We start from the raw sequence: 21147 nt of genomic DNA, 5'->3' as shown, positions 1-21147 counted from the left end.
TTTGCCTCTCGAATCCTCTTTTTTTTTTTTTTAATTTTATTTTATTTTTAAACTTTACACAATTGCACTAGTTTTGCCAAATATCAAAGTGAATCCGCCACAGGTATACATGTGTTCCCCATCCTGAACCCACCTCCCTCCTCCCTCCCCATACCATCCCTCTGGGTCGTCCCAGTGCTCTAGTCCCAAGCATCCAGTATCGTGCATCGAACCTGGACTGGCATCTCGTTTCATACATGATATTTTACATGTTTCAATGCCATTCTCCCAAACCTTCCCACCCTCTCCCTCTCCCACAGAGTCCATAAGACTGTTCTATACATCAGTGTCTCTTTTGCTGTCTTGTACACAAGGTTATTGTTACCATCCTCTTTGAATTCATTTGTATTCAGAACTCTTTCTCAGTGTTTTTTGTCAGTCTTCAGTCTGCTGCTTGTTTACCTGCTTTTCTTTTTGCAGTCATCTTGTATTACTTTTGCTCTTCATGAAGGCTTATGGGAGGAACATACGGGCGTCCTGGGATCTAAGTATTTATTTTTCTCCCTATGTTATATTCCTATGTTGAGTGCTTGAGTTTTGTGTAGCTTTGTTCTTTTTTTTATCCTGTGATTTTGCCAACATCACATATTGATTCTACTTGTTTTATACATTCCCTAGGGTTTTCTTTCTAGACAGTCATGACACATCCAGATCCTTCCTGGTATTTATGCTTTTTATTTCTTTTTCTTGCCTTATTGCACTGGCTGTGAGCCACCAGGGAAGCTCCAGTGAAATAAAATGAATTACCCTCTCTATATCCAAAAAGAGTTTGGGAAAGATTGCTGCTATTTTTTCCTCAAATGTTTGAAACTATTTCTTTATGAAGCCAGTTAGGCCTTGAGTTTTCTTTGTGGGAAAGTCTTTGTTTTTCTGTAGCACTTAAATTTTTTAAAAAGTTAACTTTTTTGATTTGTAGTTTATATATAATAAAGTTCACCAGTTTTAAGTACAGTTTATTTAGGTGTGACAGATGAATGTAGTGTAATCACAACAATCATATGTTGGTCTTTTTTTTTTTTTCTTGTGATACTGTTGATAGATTTTTGTTATCAAGGTAATACTGACCTCAGAATATTGTTGGTGATGTTCCCTTTTCATCTACTTTTTGGAAGAGTTTGTAGCATTGATATGTTTCTTCCTTAAATACTAAATAAAATTCACCACTGAAACCAGTTTGTTTAATAGCTGTTGAGGTTATCCATTTCTTCTTGTATGAGTATTCTTGTATCTTCTAAAGAATTTGTCCCTCTTATCTGAGTTGTGGAATAGATTACTGTAAGTCCGTAATATTCCCTTATTTTCCTTTAATGTTTGTCAAAAGTCAAAGTGTTAGTCATTCAGTCATGTCCGACTCTTGCGACCCCATGGACTGTAGCCTGCCAGGCTCCTCTGTCCATGGACTTCTCCAGGCAGGAATACTGGGGTGGGTTGCCATTACCTTTTCCAGGAGATCTTCCCAACCCAGGGGTCAAATTCCACATTGTGGGTAGATTCTTTACCACCTGAACCAGCATCAGTTTTCATGATCCCACTTTTATTTCTGAGACTGAAAATTTGTTTTTTTGTATAATTTTTTCCTTAGCAGTATGGCTAGAAGTTTATCAGTTTTATTGACTGTTTCAAAGACAGGACTTTTGGTTTCATTAATTTTTTTCCTTATTGTTTTTCTATTTTTTGTTCTACTAATTTTGGATCTCATCTTATTTCCTTCCTCTGCTTATTTTGGGTTTAATTTGCTAATTTTCTGGTTTTTTTTAATGGTGAAAGCTTAGATTATTACTTTGAAGACCATTTTCTTTCTTTTCTAATTTTCTAATGCATTCAGTGACATCAGTTTCTCTCTAAGCACCTCTTTAGTTATATCCCACAATGTTTAATATGTGCAGTTTTCATTTTCATATAGTTCATGGTATTTTCTAATTTTTCTTGTGATTTCTTTTTTGACTCGTGTTGTTTAATGATAAATTGTTTAATCTTCAGATTTCAGGGTTTTTCTATTAGGTTAATTTTGAATTAATTCTTTGTCATCCAGGACATATTCTCAGCCCTTTTAAATTTATTGAAACCTATTTTATGGCCTAGAATAGCATTTATCTTGTTGAATGTTTGATCTATACTTGGAAAGAATGTGCTCCCTTGTTGGGTAGAGTGTTCTCTAAATGTCAGGGTAAGTTGTCCGATAGTGTTATTCATGTCCTCCAGATCTGTACTCTTTTCTGTCTGCTTGTTCTATGCCTAACTAAGAGAGGAGTGTTAAAATGTTCACATCTAACTTTGGATTTTTTTTTCCTCCTCTGAGTATGTTATTATTTTCTCTTACACATGTATTTTAAAGCTCTGTTACTCAAGGGCATATGCATATAGGATTACTGTATCATTTTGATAAATTGATCCCATTAACATTATGAAAGTGTCTCACTTTATCCCTGGTTACATTCTTTGTTCTAAAATCTGCTTTGTCCAGTGATAGCATAGCTACTCTGGATGTGTCCTTTGATTAGTCATGAATGTTATGTTTCTTTTTCTGTCCGTTTACATTTAACCAGTGTGCCTTTGTGTTTAAAGTGGGTTTCTTATATGTAGTTATCCAATTTCACAATCTCTGTCTTTTAATTGAAATATTTTGACCATTTACATTTAACCAATTACTAAGATTTTAGTTTTCTTATCTCTCCTTGCTATTCTTTGGAACTCTGCCTTCAAACAGGTATATCTTTCTTTTCCTCCTTCACCTTTTGCTTCTCTTCTTTTCTCAGCTATTTGTAAGGCCTCCTCAGACAGCCATTTTGCCTTTTTTGCATTTCTTTTTCCTTGGGGATGGTCTTGATCCGTGCCTCCTGTACAGTGTCATGAACCTCCATCCATAGTTCTTCAGGCACTCTGTCTATCAGATTTAATCCCTTGAATCTATTTCTCACTTACACAGTTTAATCATAAAGGATTTGATTTAGGTCATACCTGAATGGTCTAGTGGTTTTCCCTACTTCCTTCAATTTAAGTCTGAATTTGACAGTAAGGAGTTCATGATCTGAGCCACAGTCAGCTCCTGGTCTTGTTTTTACTGACTGTATAGAGCTTCTCCCGCTTTAGCTGCAAAGAATATAATCAATCTGATTTCGGTATTGAATATCTGGTGTTGTCCATGTGTAGAGTCTTCTCTTGTGTTGTTAGAAGAGGGTGTTTGCTATGACCAGTGTGTTCTCTTGGCAAAATTCTGTTAGCCTTTGACCTGCTTTGTTTTGTACTCCAAGGCCAAACTTGCCTGTTACTCCAGGTATCTCTTAACTTCCTACTTTTGCATTCCAGTCCCCAATAATGAAAAGGACATCTTTTTGGGGTGTTAGTTCTAGAAGATTTTAGGTCGCTATTAAGAACCATTCAACTTCAGACTTGGATCACTGTGATATTGAATGGTTTGCCTTGGAAATGATGTCATTCTGTCGTTTTTGAGATTGCATCCATGTACGGCGTTTTAGACTCTTTTGTTGACTATGATGGCTACTTCATTTCTTCTAACAGATTCTTGCCCACCATAGTAGATATAATGGTCATCTGAGTTAAATTCACCCATTCCAGTCCATTTTAGTTCACTGATTCCTAAAATGTCGATGTTCACTCTTGACATCTCCTGTTTGACCACTTCCAATTTGCCTTGATTCATGGACCTAACATTCCATGTTCCTATGCAGTATTGCTCTTTACAACATTGGACTTTACTTCCATCACCGGTTTCATCCACAACTGGGTATTGTTTTTGCTTTGGCTCTATCTCTTAATTCTTTCTGGAATTATTTCTCCACTTACCTCCCATAGCATACTGAGCATCTACCGACCTGGGGGATTCATCTTTCAGTGGCCTATCTTTTTGCCATTTCATGCTATTCCTGGGGTTCTCAAGGCAAGAATACTGAAGTGGTTTGCCATTCCCTTCTCCAGTGGACCACATTTTGTTAGAACTCTCCACCATGACTCGTCCATCTTGGATGGCCCTACATGTCATGGATCATAGTTTCACTGAGTTAGACAAGGCTGCGGTCCATGTGATCAGATTGGTTAGTTTTCTGTGACTGTGGTTTTCATTCTGTCTGCCCTCAGATGGATAAGGATAAGAGGCTTATGGAAGCTTCCTGATGGGAGAGACTGACTGAGGGGGAAACTGGGTCTTGCTCTGATGGGTGGGGCCATGCTCAGTAAATCTTGAATCCAATTTTCTGTTGATGGGTGGAGCTGTATTCCTTCCCTGTTGTTTGACCTGAGGCCAAACTATGGTGGAGGTAATGAAGATAATGGCACCTCCTTCAACAGGTCCCATGCATGCACTGCTGCACTCAGTGCCCCTGGCCCTGCAGCGGGCCACCACTGACCCACACCTCTTCTGGAGGCTCTGGCCACTCATGGGCAGGTCTGGGTCAGTCTCTTGTGGGATCACTGCTCCATTCTTCTGGGTACTGGTGCACACAAGGTTTTGTTTGTGCCCTCCAAGAGTCTGTTTCCCAGTCCTGTGTAAGTTCTGGTGGCTTTGTGGTGGGGTTAATGGCGACCTCCTCCTTCAAGAAGGCTGATGCCATACCCAGGTCTGCTGCACCCAGAGCCCCTACCCCTGTGGCAGGCCACTGCTGACCTGTACCTTCCTAGGAGACAATGAAACACAGTTCTGGCTCAGGCTCTGTGGGGTCTCTGGGTCCTGGTGTGTACAAGGTTTGTTTGAGCCCTCTGAGTGTCTCTGGTGGGTAAGAGGTTTAATTCTAAACACTGTTTCACCTCTCTCACTGTCTTGCTGGGGCTTCTCCTTTGCCCTTGGACGTGGGGTATCTTTTTTTGGTGGATCCAACATTCTCCAGTTGACTGTTGTTCAGCAGCAAGTTGTAGTTTTGGAGTTCTCGCAGGAGAAGATGAATGCATGTTCTTCTACTCCACCATCTCCTCGGGAAGATGATCATCTCCTCTGTGTTTGATCATCTCCTCGGGAAGATGGATCATCTCCTCAGTGATCAATGCAAAGAAATAGAGGAAAATAATAGAATGGGAAAGATAAGAGCTCTCTTCCAGAAAATTAGAGATACCAAAGGAACATTTCATGCAAAGATGGGCCCAATAAAGGACAGAAATGGTATGGACCTAACAGAAGCAGAAGGTATTAAGAAGAGGTGGCAAGAATACACAAAAGATTCATGCAAAAAAGATCTTCATGACTCAGATAATCACAATGGTGTGATCACTCACCTAGAGCCAGACATCCTGGAATGTGAATTCAGCTGGGCCTTAGGAATCATCACTACGAACAAAGCTAGTGGAGGTGATAGAATTCCAGTTGAGCTAGTTCATATCCTTAAAGATGATGTTGTGAAAGTGCTGTGCTCAATATGCCAGCAAATTTGGAAAACTCAGCAGTGGCCACAGGACTGGAAAAGGTCAGTTTTCATTCCAATCCCAGAGAAAGACAATGCCAAAAATGCTCAAACTACCACACAATCGCACTCATATCACATGCTAGTAAAGTAATGCTCAAAATTCTCCAAGCCAGGCTTCAACAGTACATGAACCATGAACTTGCAGATGTTCAAGCTGGATTTAGAAAAGGCAGAGGAACCAGAGGTCAAATCGCCAACATCCATTGATTGGATCATTGATAAAGCAAGAGAGTTCCAGAAAAACATCTATTTCTGCTTTCTTGACTATGCCAAAGCCTTTGACTGTGTGGATCACAAGAAACCATGGAAATCTCTTCAAGAGATGGGAATACCAGACTGCTTGACCTGCCTCCTGAGAAATCTGTATGCAGGTCAGGAAGCAACAGTTAGAACTGGACATGGAACGATAGACTGGTTCCAAATCGGGAAAGGAGTACGTCAAAGCTGTATATTGTCACCCTGCTTATTCAGCTTCTGTGCAAAGTACATCATGTGAAATGCTGGGCTGAAAGAATCACAAGCTGGAATCAAGATTGCCAGGAGAAATTTTGAACTGTGGTGTTAGAGAAGACTCTTGAGTCTCTTGGACAGCAAGGAGATCCAACCAGTCAATCCTAAATGAATCCTAAATATTCATTTGAAGGAGTGATGCTGAAGCTGAAACTCCAATACTTTGGCCACTTGATGCAAAGAACTGACTCAATGGGAAAGACCCTGATGATGGGAAAGATTGAAGGCGGGAAGAGAAGGGGATGACAGAGGATGAGATGGTTGGATGGCATCACTGATGCTATGGGCATGATTTTGAGTAAGCTCCAGGAGTTGGTGATGGGCAGGGAAGCTTGGTGTGCTGCATTCCATGGGGTCACAGAGTCGGACACGACTGAGTGACTGAGTTGAACATTTTAGTTTTAAATCTACCCCTTTGTTATTTGTTTTCTATTTGTTCCATCTGCTCTTTCCCCCCCTTTTACTCTTTTATGCTCTCTTATGGATTAATTTAGTTTTGGGGTGATTCCGTTTTCATCTTTACCATTGGTTGATTAGTTAAACCTTGTTTGTTTAATATTTTCCCCTCATGTTTGTTGTCGCATTTACAGTTCACATCTTTAACTTACCACAGCCTGTCCTGAAGGGATAGATGCTGCTTCATGAACGTGGAAGAAAGACCTTACAGCTGTATACCTCCCCTTCCCTCCTTCCATCCTTGGTGCTGTTTGTTCTGTTTGTTGTCTTACATTTGATTTCTATAAAGGATATAGAGTCCATGATATGTTGTTGCTGTTTTTGCTACTGTGTCATATTTATATGAGTAAATACATAATTTCAAAAGCTGTTTATTTTTCTAGTGTTGTAGGTCAGTTATACTTCACAACAAACAGACTTTTAGAAAATGTCAGGTTTGTAGTTACAGAGTCAGGAGGTACGGCCTGGGGGACTTACAGTGGTCAGTATTGCTGTATTTAAAATGGATATCCAACAAGGACCTACAGTATAGCACCAGAACTCTGCTCAGTGTTAGGTGGAGAGGAGTTTGGTGGAGAATGGATGCGTGTGTATGTATGGCTAAGTCCTTTGATGTTCACGTGAAACTGTTCACAACACTTAATTGGCTATACCCCAATAGAAATAGAAAGTTTAAAAAAATTAAAATATTCTAAAGTAAAAAAAAAAAGATTAAAGTTGTCGAAAGGTAGAAAGACTAATACAAAGTTATTAGATAAATAAGTATTAGGAATATAATTACAACATGATTAACAAAGTTAACATTGCTCTATGTTACACAGTGCATTAACCACTCCTCATTTCCCCTGGCGGAGCAAGAACAACCATTCTATTTTCTGTTTCTATGAATTTGGATGGTCTAGATACCTCACGTAAGCGGAATTGTACAGTATTTCTTTTTTTTTTTTTTTCGAGAGTTGATGTCTGATCTTATTTATTTGTTACTCTTAGAACATCTCGTTTTTGACTGGACTCAGACTTAGAAGTAGAAGCTCTCAGAGAGGACAGCCTCCGTCTCTTGGCAGTCTGTTCCTGCCGTTTTTCTTTGGCCTCCTTCATTCTCTTGGCCAAAAGTTTAGCATATTCTGCAGCCTCTTCTTTATTTTTCTTAGTATGCTGTTTCTTCAGAGCAATACGCCGGCGTTTGTGCTGCAGAACTCATGGAGTCACGAGACGCTGAATCTTGGGTGCTTTAGTCCTAGGTTTCTTACCATCTTTGTTTAGGGGCTTTCGCACAACATATTGGCAGACATCATCTTCTTTAGAGAGATTGAGAAGTTTGCGGATTCTGCTGACTCTTTTGGGACCCAGGCGACGAGGCACTGTAGATAAGTCCAGGAATATCCTTTTCCCCTTTTTTCACGATGACCAAATTGAGAACACTCAGATTGGCATCCACAATGCAACCCCGTACCGATTTGCACTTTCTCTCTCCAGTCCTCCTTGGTCTGTAACAGGAATGCCCCTTACTCAGTAGCAGGCGAACTCTGCCATGGGTCAAGACACCCTGCTTCATGGGGAAACCCTGCTTGTCGTTCCCACCACTGATTCAGACCACATAACCCTTCCATTCTTCACCCAGAGCGTCAACAGCAACTTCTGTGGCCATACGCTTCTCGTAGAAGGTACGAAGTTTTCATTCATCGTCCACTTCAATGAGCTTCTGGCAGCCAGTGGCCGGGAAAGAGATGTTCAGCTTCATCCTGAAGTGGCCGACAGCCTCCGAGGCGCCACGAAAAAGAGCAGTATTTCTTTTTATAACTGACTTATTTCACTTAGCTTAGTGTCCTCAGTGTTCATCCATGTTACAGCACGTATAAGAATTTCCTTTTCTTTTTAAAGGCTGAATAATATTCCTTTGCATGTTAATACCATCTTTGTCTAGCATTTCATCCTTCAGTGAGCGTTTGGGTTGTTTCCACCTTTTGGTTACTGTGAATAATGCTGGTATATGGACACAAGTGTATAAATATTTCTTTGAGATTCTTTTGATTCTTTTGGATATAGATGCAGAATTGGTCTTGCTGGATCGTATGGTAGCTCTGTCTTTACTCTTTTGATGAACCGCCGTCCACTGTCCCACGGCAGCTGCCCCTTCCACACCCCTGTCAGCGTGTGTTGGGGTCCAGTTTGTCCGCGTCCTTGCCAACACTGGCTAATTTCTGTTGCTTTGGTGCTAGTCATTGTGATAGGTGTGAGGTGATATCTCACAGTGGTTTTGATTTGCATTTCCCTGATTGGGGGCAGGAGGAGAAAGGGACAACAGAGGATGAGATGGCTGGATGGCATCACCAGCTTGATGGACGTGAGTTAGAGTAAACTCCAGGAGTTGGTGATGGACAGGGAGGCCTGGCGTGCTGCAGTTCATGGGGTCGCAAAGAGTCGGACACAACTGAGCGACTGAACTGAACTGAATGATTAATGAGGTTGAATATCTTTCCATAAGCTTTTTGGCCACTAGTATGTATATCTTTTCGGAGAAGTGTCTATTCAAGTCCCTTGCCCATTTTGAATTAATTGTTTTTGCTGTTTAGTTTTAGTTCTTTATAGATTCTGAATATTAATCCCTTATCAGATGTATGCTTTGCAAACATGTTTTCCCATTTCATAGGTTGAATTTTCACTCTGTTGATTGTATTCTTTGATACACAGCAGTTTTAAGTTTTGATATAGTCTGATTTATATATTTTTATTTTTGTTGTCTTAGCTTTTGGTATCATATACAAGGAATCATTGCTAAATCCAATGTAGTAGAGTTTTTCCTTTATCTTTTCTTCTAAGAAGTTTAGAGTTTTAGCTGTTATGTTTGGATCTTTGACCCATTTTGAACTAATTTTTTATGTGCTATCAGGTAAGGGCCCAACTTCATTCTTTGATATGTGGATATCTAGTTTTTCCAGTAGCATTTGTTGAGAAGAATGTTATTTTCCTGTAGAATAATCCTGGTACCTTTATCAAAAATCATTTGACTGTGTATGTGAGGATTTATTTCTGGGCTGTCTACTCCAGTTGGTCTCTATATTGGTCTTTATGCCAGTACCATGCTATTTTGATTACTGTAGCTTTGTAATAAGTTTTGAAATCAGGAAATGTGAGGTGGTATTACTGTTGTTTCTAAGATTATTTTGGCTATTCAGGGTCCCTTGAGATTCTGTATGAATTTTAGGATGGGTTTTTCTGTATATGCAAAAAACTCTTGACATTTTGATAAGGATTGCATTGAATCTATAGATTCTTTGGGTAGTACTGACATCATAACAATATTGAGTCTTGTAGTTCATGGCTAAAAGATGATTTTCCATTTACTTGTGGTGGTTCAACATTTTGAACTCCTCAGGTAGTCAGTCACATTTTAAAGAAATTAAAAACTAGAAATATTATTTTATATATACTGTCAATTTTACCACTTCCTCTTCATTTATCTCTGCATTCCCTCACTGGATTCAGGTTTTCTTCTGGTTTTCCTTGTGTCTGAAAACCTCTAATATTTCTTGTGTTAGAGATCTGAGAAGTAGATGAGTGCAGAGTCCTAGAAGCCAAGTGACTGAAGCATATCTGGGAGGAGAGAATGCTCAAGTCTTTTTGATAGGTTCTGAAATGTAAGCAATGAGAATTGACCATTAGATTTTATAATTTATAATATGAATGCTATTCTGATGAATAGAAATGATTAAACAAAGGAAATGAAATTCAGTTTAGACATTCATTTATTAAATACAAGTTCTTATGGATCCAGCATTTCTAGGAATTTGATCAAAAGAGGCAATTATTCAAAGTAAGCATAAAGTTTAATTGTAGTTGTATGTGACAGTAAAAAGTTTAATGTTTACTACTTACCTGTGCTGAGTAAATTATGGGATGAAGTAAACTGTTGGCATTAAAAATGAAAATGAAGGTCTACAGTGATATGAAAAGATTATCCATGACACATGTGAAAAGCAATTTACTAGAGAGCATGCTTCAAACAGTTAAAAAAAAAAATATATATATATATATATATATATAAATCTATAGTTTTCAACCTTTGTAACCAAAATGCAAGTGATTGTTTCTAGATGATAGCCCTTGGGTTGAATTTTCATGTTATAACTTTATTTGGGTATTTTCTTTTGTGAAGTGCCTATTTAAGTGTTTTACCTATTTTTTGGGAGGAGGGGTTGAGTGTATGTGTTTGCATTCCTTATTGATTTGAAGTGAGGGTTGGTTTTTTTTTAATGTTCTGGATGTTTTATCAATCTTCTCTCACTTCGTGGGTTGCCTTTTTTTCTTTTAAGTTTAATTCCTTAAAAATTGATGTATTTTGTATGTTGTAAAATCCAGCCATTTAAGATATGCAGTTCAGTGTTGTTCTATCCCCATAAATCAGTTTTAGAGCATTTTAATCTTCAGTCTCTTATTGATGCTTTCAGTGAACAGAAATTTCTCATTATAATCCAGTTTATCAGATTTTTCTTTCTTGTTACCAGATGCTTTATCCTGTTTAGGAAAGCTTTACCTGTTCCATGGTCATGGAGATGATCTATGGTTTCTTCTAGAAGCTTACCTTTGACATTTAAATCTGCAGTCTATGTAGAATATACTTTTTCCCCTTGGTGAGAGGGTAGGTAGGGCTCAAAATAAGAATATCCAGTTGATAGTCTTTTCCTGGAAAGAGCATTTTTTTTCTCCACTGCACTGAAGTGTTACCTTGGTAATTAGTGAAGGGAACTCATAATGTGTGGATTTGAGTTTGGATACAGTATTTGGTGGTGGCTTAGTTGCTAAGTTGTGTCTGACTCTTGCGACCCCTTGGACTGTAGCCCACCAGGCTCCCCTGTCCATGGGATTCTGCAGGCAAGAATACTGAAGTGGGTTGCCATTTCCTTCTCCAGGGGATCTTCCCAACCCAGGAGTCAAACCTGGGTCTCCTGCATTGCAGGCAGATTCTTTACCGACTGAGCTAGGAGGGAAGCACTTTGTCTACCTTTATTCCTATATAATACTCTCTTTGTTACAAGAGCTATATAGTAGATCTTGATATTTCATAGTGTAAATTCTCTCACTTAGTTCTTCCAGATTGCCTTCACTCTATATATTTTCATAAAAATTTTAAAATCAGCTCAGTTGGTGGGGTGGGGAGGGGAGTAGAATGAAACCTGCTGGAAATGTGATGGATATTATGTTAAATTCATCATCTTACTCTTAAGTTTTTGGTGGTTTTGGTTTTGTTTCCCTAGTTTTAGTTGAATGATATAATTTCTAATGTGTGCTCAATAAGTGGTAGCTACTGTTATTATAATTCGTTGCTTTACAATTTCTTGGGTAGATTTTACGTTTGAAATCTTTGCTGAGTCTGCCAGGTTACCCCTTAACACAGTAATATGAGAAATGATTATGATGTGGCATGGCATTTCTCTAACTTCCCTTCACATCATTAATAGATACCTTCATGTTTCTTTTAAAATAATTTATAGTAGAAGCAAAAGAGTAAAAAGGTTTTTCCGGTTTGTCGTTATCCTTCTCTGAGCAACGTTACGTTGTAGGTCGTTTGCCCATGTTATTTCTTTTCCTTCAAGGTAGGCAGAGTTATCCCTGCCCTATAAAAGAGGGAACCAGGTCCCAGAGAGAAGGCAAGTGACGTACCGAAAGTCCCACAGTTAGTAATTGGCAAAGCCTGGAGTTTGCAGTGGGAACTCCTGGCTCTAAAGGCCTGCTCCTTGCCTTTCAGCGGACGGACTGCCTCCGTGGCGCTGTGCTTCATGACTCAGTGTCTGTTGCCTGTTCTTCTGTTCCTGCTTCTAAAGCACCTTCTTTTTCTGGCTTTCTTTAGTAAACATGAAACACCTTACAAGTTTTGCTTTAAAGTTCTCTTCAAAGTCTCCTCCTGAGCCCTAGGAAGCATTGAAGCGCACACTCTGCCACCCAGTGTCTGCTTTCCTAGGGAGGTTCTAGCAGACTTGTATCTGGGCTTGTTTTGCACCTTTGTAAACAGTCGAATAATTAATGAGGTCGTCTTCTTTTATCTAGGCAAATGAATACTGTGGAGGTGATAAGGGTGACTGCCTTTCTGAAAATAGATTTTATTTTTTGCTTCTTTCCTGTGACAACCAGAAATGGTGTTTCATGGTTTCTTGCCCTACATGTTGAAATCTTGCTCATTGTAGACAGTTTGGAAAATATGGGAAGGGAGTTAAGCAGAAACAAGATTACCAGTTTGGTCATTACAATTAATAGGAAGATATACCTATAATAGTTCTAGGTAGTATTCATTGTCAGTATATACTTATTATGCTACCCTACTTGTGTGTCAGGAATTATTCTAAGTGCTGAGAGTACAGAATGAATAAAACAGCCAAACACTTCTGTCCTTTGGAGTTTAAATTTGGCTAAAGGAGCCCATATTAAGTGCCAGGATTATCTTTTAAAGTTTTCTCACTGTCTCGGGGAGAACCTGTTTTCACTTCAGCTTTATAGATCAGGAAGCAGACACAGGTCACATGTGTCTGCAGGATCTGACTGCTGGAAGTTTCAGTGACTGACTAGTTTCTGTTTTTTAAAGTTAGAGCATATGTATCTGGGGTCTTGGTGTGGCTCTTTTGCCTTTTTCAGTTTCCGTTTTTAAAAAGTCACTGTTCATTGTTATTTTAAAAAGAATTAAAATATGTGTCTACACTGAAACTTATACATGTCTGTTTATACAAGCATCATATACAATACCAACAAGTGGGAACAACCCAATGTCTATCAACTGATAAATATTACTAAATAAATAAAATATGATATATCTATACAATGGAATATAACTTTCTTTGCATTTACTTAGATCTTTTCAAATTTTTTGAACAAAGTTTTGTTGTTTTCAGTATATAAATTTTGCATTCCTTTTGTTAATTCATAAGTATTTTATTCTTTTTGAAAACTTTGTAAATGGATTTATTTCCTTAATTTCATTTTTGGTTTGTTCACTGCCATTGTATTAAAGCACAATTGATTTATATATATACAGTTCTATTTTTAATCTTGATGCACATTTTTATTATTTATAATAGTTTCTTAGTGTATAGTACTGTCTTTAAGGAAAGTTGCAAAAAAAAAATTTGACCCTAGGAGGAAGCACTATTAAAAAGAAATACATATATAATGTAAGTGAAACGCACCATAGGTATTTTCTCATTCAGATACTTTCCAGATAGTTAAGATAAATAGTATCTCTAAGAATCTTTAAAAACAAAAACAAAAAATCAAAGCAATGCATATAAATGATTTTGGCATAGATTTAAAAAATACTACTTTTGATACAGATGTCAGCTTTATGTCTTTGATACAGATGTCATTGCATGTCTTTAATTAAGAGTGCCTTTCTGAAAAAAAAAAAAAAAGAAATGTGTCTTCCTTAAGGAAAATTTAGATGGGGTATATAAGCAAAACAGAAGAATTACAGGGATAGTATTGTCAGCATTTTAACACTTTTTCTAGTTGCTTCTTTAAATAAAGATTGATAGGTAAAACATTGTAAAGATGGGATCATACAGACTTATTTTGACTTGCTTTTTTCCACATTTAATATAGTTTACATGGTTTTTTTATGTCGCTGTTCTTTTCAGATAGTATTTCACAAATTTTAGACAGATTACAGCCTTCACAGTTTTGGACAAATCTGCATACCATTTGTTCTTTTGTTGTATATTTTAAAAATCTTTTTCCTTTAAAAAAATCAGAAAAGGGAACTATGTAGAGATTGGTTACTGTAAAAAAAAAAATAGCATAGAAACAAAATGTATAATGAAATTCTAGCTAAACACTGTTACAGTAACCTGAACAAGAGACCAGTTCTTTGTGTTAAAAACAAACAACAAAATATATGCCCATATACACCAAAGACATGACGGAATTATTTTAAATTCCAAAAGTGTAAGTGACCCACACATTTATCTACACTAGAATGAGTATGTAATTTTTGAAGTACTGTACAGCAGTGAAAGAGAATGAAAATATCTTTTGATATGATTGGGAGAATTGAAAGAAAACTGAAAAGGTAGTAGCAACATGCAGTGTGAGCTCCGTGTGCTCTACTACCTTACTCAGGGATTTCCAGTGTTTCACAGTAAGAAGTAAAAATTATATTTAGACCTAATGTACGTGAGCATGTGTCTTTATGTCTGTATACTATATGCATGTGTGTATGTCTTGCTGCTGCTGCTGCTAAGTAAGTCACTTCAGTTGTGTCCGACCTGTGCGACCCCAGAGACGGCAGCCCACCAGGCTCCCCGTCCCTGGGATTCTCCAGGCAAGAACACTGGAGTGGGTTGCCATTTCCTTCTCCAGTGCATGAAAGTGAAACGTGAAAGTGAAGTCTCTCAGTCGTGTCTGACTCTTCGCAACCCCCTGGACTGCAGCCACGAGGCTCCTCTGTCCCTGGGATTCTCCAGGCAAGAGGACTGGAGTGGGGTGCCATTGCCTTCTGTATTTGTGTCTGTATCACATACATATGCTTTCACACAGCGGCCCCCAGTATATTGTATTCCATCACTGAATGATCTTATATGAGAGCTTAAGAGAAACCCAAATAGACATTTTGGCCCAACCCAATAATATACAGAAAAAGTGCTACCATTTTTAATTGTAAGTTGCCATTATTATAAGAAATAGCCCAATTTCAGAGATGTTAATTGTAATTGATGAAATAGCAGATATACTCTGTTTTGTTCTTAGATATTTCAGGTTTTTTTTAAATGCTGGTTATCCTTTAAATTGATACTGTGAGCTCCAACCTGCAGTTTGAAAAACATTGCATTCAAGTTTTAGAATATGAGCCCTGACTCCTACTGTACATAAAAGCCAGTGTAGATGAGTTTTAGATGTAAGTATAAAAATTAAAATTAAACTTCTAGGCTACTACGCGAGAGAATAGCTTTATGACCTTAGGAAAAGAAATATTTCTTAAGCAAGGCATAAAAAGCACAAATTATAATCAAGGAAACAATGATAAGTTACTTTTCATTAAAATTAATTACTTCTGTTTATCAAAAGACACTGTAAAGAGAATGGAAAATTAACTCACAGATTAGGAGAAGATCTTTGTAATAATACATTTGAAAAAAGGACTCCATTCTAAAATACATAAAGTTTCTAGAAATCAGTAAGAAAAGACTGCCACTAAAGTGACATTTTTTTTCACTAAAAAATGTTGAAAAGCTTTAACTTCCGCTTTACAAAAGACGTTATCCAAATGGCTAAGTTTACAAAAGGTCCTCAACCTCATTAGTCACCAGGAAAATGCAGATTAAAAGTACAGAGAGATACTACTATATACCCAACAGAATGTTAAAATTAAGCAAACAGGAAAAAAAAAACAACCCAAAACCCATAGCTGGTAAGGAGCAATAGAACTCACATAAACTGCTGATGGTATTGATTACTGGGTAATATTACTTTAGAAAAGTGGTAGTATATATTTTATAACCTAGCTGTTCTATCCTAGTATAGACCTAATGAAATATGTATCTATATACACCAAAAGACATGACAGTTATTTTAAATTCCAAAAGTGGAAGTGACTCACACATTCATTTACAGTAGAATGAGTACATTTTTTTGAAATATTGTACAGCAGTGAAAGAGAATGAACTACTACTTAAAGATCTCAAAATCACAATCGTAAGCAAAAGAAGCCAGACTCAAAATAGTATACAATATGATTCCATTTATGTAAAACTAAAAAACAGGCAAAATGGATCTATGATGATATTTAAATAATAGAGCTTACCCTTAGCGTGCTAATGACTGGGCAGTGTTTGGGGTCCTAGTAATGTACTTTATGTTGTTCTGAGTACTGGTTACATTTGAGAATTAAGCTCTTCACTATGTTACGCTAAATTAGTTAAGCGTAATAAAGCTTAACTAGTTAAGTTTTGAAAGAACTTAAATTTTCTCCTGTTGTATCATATTTTTAAATGACACCATAGTGTTGAACATTTACATTACTTTCTATTTTTCCGTGTTATAAATTGTTGTAGCTACAATTTTGTGTAGGTTTACAATTTTTAGGATAAATTGCTATAAGTTATGTCCAGTGTTATATAGTAATTTTTGAAGTTACATGTTGATAAATACTCTCTGAAAGGTAGCAATTTATAATCCTACCAAAGATTAAAGTATATAAGAATTAAAGTTGCAGATTTAAGATAGGTGAAAAATTGCATCCTTTTTTGTTATTGTACTTGTTCATTTTTGACAGCCATTTAAATTTCTTATTTTGTGATATTGGTAGTTACTCTTTATTTGCCTATTAAAGTATTAATTTTGGTTTCCTAACCAAGAGATCTTTATATATAGTAAGTTATTTACTACATATCAAAATGTTTCTCCCAATGTATTTGTCTTTAAAATTTGATAATGAACATTCCTGAGTTAAAATTTTTTTTAAGTCAAATCTAAATTTTATTTCTGTTTGGTAGCTGCTCTTAGGAATGGTTGTAGAGTTTTTTGCATTTGATTGTTTTTATCCATAGTATATATTGGTATATAAAATGAGGTAGCATTTAATATTTTTTATTATTATTTGTTTAAAAAATTTTTTGGCCGCACACAGTGGCATGTGGGACCCTAGTTCCCCAGGGATAGAACCTGTGACACCCCTTGCATTAGGAGGAGTCTTAACTACTGGACTGCCAGAAAAGTCCCTAACTTTTATTTTTAATACTCTTTCTTGAAAGATCCCTCTTCCCCTTATTTGAAATTCTGACTTCATCATATGCAAATTGTAAGTGTAAATGAATCTGTTTCTTGACTTTCTGTTTTGTTTCATTGGTCTTACTTTGTCAGTACCACACTACTTTAATTATTGTAACTTTTAAGAAAAATTTTAAAATCTAATAACATAGGCCTAAGAAATAAAGTTTGTGAGGAAAGGAAGAAATATCTCCTTTATTTATTCTGCCAGATACCTTAGTATAATCTTGTCCTGTAATGTTACTAACAGCCATTAAAAACTTGAGTGGAACTGTAGGCTGGCAAGTTGGGAGGAAGCATACTACACTAGTAATATCATGAACAGTAATTTCAGACTCCCAATGGATTTAAAATTTATTACTACTTTTTATTGTAGAAAGAAAACCACTAGTTTGTTCCTGCATTTTAATGTTTGTGTGGAGGGAGGAGAACATTTCTGATTAAGCTGGACTTATTGGTGGCTGGAATCATTGTATTAAAAAGACGTGAGTACGTAGATACAGACATGGTGCATAGAACTTCCTTCTGAGTTGCAAGAGTAGTGTGAAAGATAGGGGCTGCTTTTTTGGAAAAGTTTGTCTCCTCTTTTTTCCAGGTGAATGCTTCTGGCTTTCCACTGACCTCATTTTCCAGCAATGTGTTGGTTAACACTAGGGGGAAGAAGTGTAGGCTAGGTTAGGGGCCAACCTAGCATTAACAGTAACAACTCAAAGGTGTTTGATATGCCTGTGACAGTCATTGTTCCATGTATTTATCTTTGGTTTATGCAAGTAGTAATTGGCATACTAAATCTAGACTTTACTGCTTGGTCTGATCTCAAACATAAAATCTCTTCCTGCTTCCTGACTGTATTTGAGATTTCTTCTCTGGCTTGATGCTCTATCATTTTTTTTTTTTTTTAATCCGTGGAAAATCAAGTGTTGTTTGTTGGTTGGTCTGTTTGATGTGTCGAAGATGAAGGTGTTAAAATTTTTTTTTCAATATTTGTAATTTTTTTGTACTTTTTGGAATTTTATTCATTATATAAAAGTACACATTATCCTCTTTATAGATTTTTGCCTTTTAGAGAGGTTTAAAGCCCTGTGTGTGATTTACTGGTTTGACTTGAATATTGCTCTCCTTGCAGTAATGACTTTTGCTTTCCTTTTAATTTGAATTTTCCTGTTAATGTTTTTGCTTATTGCTTTTAGCTTTTTTTGTGCAATGTTTGTTATGCTTACCATTGTGGGCAGGGGAATGCCCGGATTCAATTTCATTTTATTAAAAAAATGCTGGTTACAGCCCATTAAATTGATTTCATAGGCTGCAGCCAGCAGTTGGAAAACACCTGAGAGAAGTACTTTTCTGTGTAGAAAGTTCATTTATTTCTGAGCACAGCAGACCTAGATCTGAGCCCTGCATTTCTTATTTACTGGGTAACTCTTAACCAGTTACTTCTTTCTCTGACCTTCAATTTTTTCTGTAAAATTGGAATTATCTACTTTCATATTTTTTCTGAAGAACAAAAGATAATGTAGGAAACAAGCCTGGTGCAGGGACTAAATAAAGCTGTCTGATAGCATTTTGCACCATGTATCTGTTGCCCTTAATTTCTTAAATCCAAAAATTTAAAAACACAGGAGAAAACGGTAGAATGCCCCCATGTTTTCTAAGGTCTTTTGTAAGGTTTTTAGTTTTGTTTTTGCTTCGCCTCAAGAGTAAAGATGTTTTTGATATGCATCTTACACTGATAAGCATTTATCATGAAGCCAAAATGCAGAATTTGTAGCATTTTTAAAATAGGAAGTTGATTCCTCTTATGTAACTCTTTAAAGTAGAGAATTTTCCAAGTGAAGTATGTTCTGTGTTAGTTGGTGGCACCTACTGGCAAAGATAAATCACTGCTTAGAGCCTGCTTTGCCTTTACAGAGACTAACCCCACGTGGCAGACTGGGGAACATGACTGGAAATAGGAGAGGAATGTGTTGTGTTTAGCGAAGTGGACATTCCTTTTGCCCCCAGAAAGGGTTTGTCGGGTGAAATGGGAGGAGGGGAGTCATGCCGTGTTACTGCCCTAGTCAGGGTTGTGTGGCGCTCGTATTAAGAGCTTGTGAAAGGGGGTGGCCATATCCAGCAACTTTGGGAAAGCTAGGTTAAGCTAACCTAGCCTCATTTTTTAACTAAGAGATATTACAGCGCCTTTAGTATCCCTTTTTTTTAATTAGCTTATTTTTGTTGAAGGACAGTTGCTTCACAGAATTCACCTTTCGTGTCTTAAGGAAGTGTGTCACCTCTCGGAGTGGAGTGGGGCATCACTCATGCAATGCACCACAGTTGTCGAACATAATCAGGCCACAGGATCCTTTTTTCTCTGAGCATCTCTTGTGTTAACCTGGAATACTCTTTGGAAATGATCCTCTGGCTAGTGTAGCTTGAGAGCAGCATTTTCATTTTGGCATCTTCTCCTGAAAGTTTTATAAGGGAAGGAACAGACATTAGATCTCATGGTGTTTGGTAGTTTGGAAATACATGCGTTGGGACAGAGTCTGTTACCAGTGGCATCAGTGCAGTTTCCCTAGGATGGTGGTCCTACATGGACTACAGCATTGTGCCTTAGCAGTAATTTTAAAGCAGAGATAGACACAAAAATTACTGGGAGAACTTTAAATCAAAGCAAAACACATAAAGCTAGGCTCCATCCACCCTGGCCTCCTGTTTGGTCAAAGACATGCTTTGTTATTTTATCACATTTGAGATGCCTTCAAGATCTAATGAAAACTCTGGATCTTTCTGGAGGAATGTATATACACTTTTGTGTATGACTTCATGAAGCCATCCTGGTGGCTCAGAGGTTAAAGCGTCTGCCTGGGATGCGGGAGACCCAGGTTCGATCCCTGGGTCGGGAAGATCCCCTGGAGAAGGAAATGGCAACCCACTCCAGTACTCTTGCCTGGAGAATCCCATGGAGGGAGGAGCCTGGTGGGCTACAGTCCATGGGGTCGCAAAGAGTCAGACACACTGAGCGACTTCATTTTCACTTTCATGATATTTATCACCCTCATGCATACTCTGAAGCCCAAGAATCTCTAGTATAAAGAACTTCTTATATCAGTTTTCCTGAATAGGAATTGAATGGCAAGCAGGATTTATCCCAGAATTTAGATACGTGTGTACTCCATAAATTACTTGACCAAAGATTAAACTGTGTTTAAAGAAATCACATATTGTCACAGGGGTCAAAGGAAAGAAGCCTGAAGAGAAAGGCCAGATCTGAGATGGCAGTGTTTTTTAGTGTATTTTCCCAGGAAGGTGAGTTTAGGAGCTCAAACCCCTAGAGCAGTGGCTCTCACGTGGAGGGGGCCGGTTCTGTTGCCCCTCATCCCCTGTCCCCAGCCCCTGACATCTGGCAGTCATTCGGAGATGCTTTCTGGCTATCACAGTTAGGGCTGGGGAGGATTTGCTACTGGGCTCTAGTAGGGAGAAGCCAGGAACACTACTTACATCTTATATGGTACATGACAGCCCCCCCGCAACAGGAAATTAATCTGGCTCCAAATGTCACTAGTACTAAGGTTGAACTGCCTTAGAGTCTAGCTGACTCTTGCTAGATTGTATCTTCTGTTGGTAGTAGGAAGGTCCACATGTTTTATATGCATGTGGTGCTTCTTGGTAGGTGTAGGAGGAAGGAGATGATGAGAAGGTAGGAAGTGATTAAGCCATGTTGCTATTTCCAAGAACTTTCTTTTCCCAGAAGTGTTGGAGGCGTAAAGAGGATTTCAAGTCTCAGATTGGTTTACCTCGTGGTTTAATCTGAGAGCTTGAATATAGGAAGCCACCTTTCTTTTCTCCTGGAAGGAAGGCTCATTGTTTGTTCTTACCTCACCCTTGAACTTGTGACCTTTCATCTATTAAACCTTTAAGAAATAAAAGTCAAAGTGATTTAAAAAGAAAAAAATAACTGTGGCTCTGAGAAAATTCTACTCTTGCCATCCATTCTTATTCC

At 37.6% G+C, this 21147-nt stretch overlaps 1 protein-coding gene and 1 pseudogene across 6 annotated transcripts in view; one reads left to right on the top strand and one right to left on the bottom strand.

The window, feature by feature from the left end:
• Positions 1–21147, top strand: part of FBXW11 (F-box and WD repeat domain containing 11) — a 131415-nt gene that overhangs the window by 65871 nt on the left and 44397 nt on the right. The window lies entirely within an intron of this gene.
• Positions 7371–8172, bottom strand: LOC133233421 (small ribosomal subunit protein eS6-like; annotated as a pseudogene).

The sequence above is a fragment of the Bos javanicus genome, chromosome 20, assembly GCF_032452875.1.
Source record: "Bos javanicus breed banteng chromosome 20, ARS-OSU_banteng_1.0, whole genome shotgun sequence".
In the NCBI taxonomy this organism is placed as follows: Eukaryota; Metazoa; Chordata; class Mammalia; order Artiodactyla; family Bovidae; genus Bos; species Bos javanicus.
Note: the sequence above shows the minus strand (reverse complement) of the source record. Positions and strands in the feature narration are given on the sequence as shown.